At 33.9% G+C, this 4,059-nt stretch overlaps 1 pseudogene; it reads left to right on the plus strand.

Moving 5' to 3' along the window:
- The first annotated feature begins 3 nt into the window (after window positions 1-3).
- On the plus strand, window positions 4-3,807 carry LOC111616677 (annotated as a pseudogene).
- Window positions 3,808-4,059: the final 252 nt, after the last annotated feature.

Genomic DNA, 4,059 nt, shown 5'->3' on the forward strand with positions numbered 1-4,059 from the left:
TAGCTATAATTATATATCGGGTTGGAGATGTTTGTATATGTGGTTGACTTATTTTTACTATTATTGACTAACTACTAATATTTTTTTAGAGTAAACAAATCACAGATTTATATCCTCCTGAGTTTCTTTTCCATTATAGTAAGTAACTTTTTCTACAGTTTATCTGGTATTTTTGACCTTATCTAAAAATCTGTGTTGATTTATTATTGAAATACTTTTTATTCTAAGATTTATTTCTTATTTTTTTTACTTATTGACCAAATCATAAATATTTAATTATCCCAAAAAATAAGTGAAAGCCGTGTCGGTCATACCGCTCACTAATCGGCGCTTCAAGATAACAGTCGACCCCTCTTCTTCCGGCTTAGTAATTAGACAGTGTAAATATTGTAAATAACTTCTCCCCCGCTCATCTAAAGAGCTGAGGTTTGTTTTGGCGGGGCAAAGCCCGGCTTGTTTTGACTATGACCTTAGCAGTTGAACGTATTTAATCGCTATAAAATCGATTTTGTAATCGTTCATTTAATCTAATTAGCTTTTCAGGAAAAATAGGTTGGGGGAAATAACCGAGACCTAAGGTCACTAGAAAGATCCGATTCGAGGCTTCAATCCAATACCTTGTCACAATTATTAATAATTAATACATAATAGTAGCTAAGACAGGAACAATGAAATTTATTGTTGGAGGCGCTAAGGGACCAGTAACGCATGCTTGACATATGTCAAAATGTTTATTTTACGTAATAGTATTAAGTTAAAACCATTGTTTTTGAGACTTTTTCTGTAAGATATTTGAATTGTAGAACTTACAATTCTTAGGTAGAGGAAAAAATTTTCAATTAAAAAAACAGATATTCTCGGTTAGGCGCGCTCTGTCCACGGGCCACGTTTTCAATTTGTTTTATCTTTCTACATCGAATGTTCTGTAATTATTGGTGCAGTTAGTATTTTTTTTAAATTTTTTCTTAACACATTTGATTTATTTATATGTAAATAAGTTATTTGAATCAATAATTTCGTATAAAGCATTATTAAAATGGAAATGAAGGATTTTATTTGCTTACTTTAAAAATCCATTGATGTTTTATTCTGTACAAAACAAACTGCACCACTCTGTGGGTGTAAAGCCTTGTTTAGTGTAGCTTTCTCTCTTCCCGACTAAACTCTAGGGAGTTGTGCGGTTCTGTCTTTGTAGGTCGAAGTTCAACTTACTTTTCTAATGCTAGTACTTAGACATTTTTTTTACTATCATTGCAGTACTTTAATCATACATATAACATCGTTATATAACTGTTCATTTAATAGGGTAAAAATCGGTTATACAGTCTACTCTTATTGTATTAGTGTAATTAACATATAAATAGAATCAAATGTAAATCATCGATAAAGTAAAATTTATAAAAACTGACCGCCCCTTTCAGCAGAGACACTTCACCTAGATTTTGAAAAACAACCTCCCCCCACGAGAGGATATGCGTTTTAAAGTGTAGGTAGTTTTCAGGCTCTCCATTGATTTTAAAATGCTGCAGTTTTTTCCATTCGAAAGAATGTAGACATATCTATGTAGTGTAAATAGAAAAATAATTTAATACTTAAATTTAACAATGTTTTAATTTTAGACACGTAACATTACGTACAGTATATGTAAAATAAAATTGTAATAGGTTTTATAAATTGATTGTTATTAGTAAACTGTAACAAGTTTATATTATATAAGTACGAACAAATTACTATACAATATCAGCATATTTTTCATGTATAAACTGTTTGTTATACTATTCGTTTTTCTTATAACAGTTACAATGGCACAAAGCAGCTGTAGCAAGAGACCTAAACGACAAGCTGCAGTAGATACCCAGCAGTTACTGAAGTGGCTTGAAGAGGAAGAAGACGAGCAAGATTTAGGTGACCCAGAAGAATCTGACGATGGAGAAGTGGATGTATTAACTATAAGTGTCATGACACGGATACAGAGCAGGAAATGGAAGAGGAGGATGAAGATCAGACAGCTACAAATGCAAGGTACTATATAGGTAAAGATGAGTACACAAAATGGAACAAACAGCCGCCACCAAAAGAGTTCGAACTAGGTTACTGAACATAATAACACACTTACCTGGCCCTAAAAATGAGGCACGTAACTGTACGACAGAGATAGACATCTTCAATTTATTTTTTGGCATAAACATAATAAATGCAATTGTGGAATATACAAATATATATATTTCAAAGATAAGAGGCTTATTTGACCGGGAAAGGGATATCCCGCTAGAGATACAGATCCCACAGAAATAAAAGCTTTTGTAGGATTATTATATTTAATAGGGAGTATACGGAGCTCCACAAAAAACGCACACAAGATGTGGGACAATTCGAAGGGAAATGGTTTAGAATCATGCTACCTATGCATGAGTGAAAAGCGATTTCGATCTTTATTAAGATGTATAAGATTTGATGACATTACTGACAGAGACAAGAGAAGAAAGATAGATAAATTGGTTCCTATTAGAGAAATACTCGAAATGTTTTTAACGAACTTTAGAAAGTATTTCACACCCAGTGAGTACCTTACGGTAGACGAACAGCTATTAGCTTTTCGGGGCAAGTGCTCATTTCGGCAATACATTCCGAAGAAACCAGCAAAATATAGGCTAAAAATGTTTGCTTTGTGTGATGTGAAAACGGCATACACTGTAAGTTTAGAACCGTATGTAGGGAAGCAGCCTGACGGGCCTTACTGTTTCAGCACTACTGCTCAAGATGATGTTGAGATTAGTAACGCCTGTACAGGGAATGAACCGAAATATATCACAGTGGATAACTGGTTCAGTAGTCTTTCTCTAGTAAAAGCCCTTAAGACTAAGAAACTCACCTATGTAGGCACAATACGTAAAAATAGTACGCCAAATATTGGCGGGAGGTGCCAGCAGAATTTTTATCTCGGAGAAATCGAGCACAATACTCTTCAATATTTGGATTAGAAAGCGATTGCACAATGGTGTATTATTGCCCTAAAAAAATAAAGCTGTCTTGCTTGTATCATCAATGCATTTTGATGACAAGATAGATGAAACCACAGGAGAGACACAAAAACCAGAAATTATAACATTTTTACAACATGACTAAAACTGGCGTAGATGTTGTGGACCAACATTGTGAAAGAAACAATGTGGCCAGAATTACTAGGCGATGGCCATTGGTCATGTTTTTTAATTTGCTGAATATTGTAGCAATTAACACCTATGTTATATATAAATATCACAATTTGCTACTGGTGATAATTGCAAACGAAGTAAATTTCTTGAAATGCTAAGTTGGAAATTAATAAAACCGCAAATTATGTAGAAGTAGCTTTGCAGTTTACCAAAAGATCTAAGAAATAGAGCAAATAAGCTGCTTCAAAAACAGACAAACGTCCAGATGGCCCGAGTCACAACCATCTACCAGTCAGGGTCGATGTCACATCTGTCCTAGATCGAGTGATAAAAAATCCAAACGATGGTGCAAGATTTGTAAAAAAATGGGTATTCCGGACCATCTGTTTGTGTGTGAGTCATGTTACGAATATTAATAAAATATCGAGTCTACAGTAAACCTATTAAATTTCGTCTGTCTTTCTTAATTTCGAGCGGACTTATATAGATGAAAAACGAGACCAGATATGGGAAACTTAGGGGCAATAGGCCCGATTTAACTATACATGAACTTCCGATGCAAACCGGAAGTCATAATATTTTAATTCAAAAATTTTACCCAGTAAGGTGTTTTATAAATGACTGGCACGACTTTGTTAAAAGAAAAGTATCATTTACTGAACCGTACAGGGGCAAGCCGTTACTGATTTAAAGAGCATATATTTTAAATTAATTTAAAAATATGATTAAAAATTGTAGCCCGGCATTCTGACCCATGTCACGTCACAATAGATAATTGCTCGTTCTAATTGAATTCTAAATAGCAAACAGATCGGACGGGACACTTTAAATGGCGCATAAAAACTATGACAAAACACTCTTACGTTGATTGTTTTCTAACAGATAAAGAATATTGTTTGGCTTT

The sequence above is a fragment of the Centruroides sculpturatus genome, unplaced genomic scaffold, assembly GCF_000671375.1.
Source record: "Centruroides sculpturatus isolate CEXI.00-Female unplaced genomic scaffold, Cexi_2.0 scaffold3797, whole genome shotgun sequence".
Taxonomy (NCBI): domain Eukaryota; kingdom Metazoa; phylum Arthropoda; class Arachnida; order Scorpiones; family Buthidae; genus Centruroides; species Centruroides sculpturatus.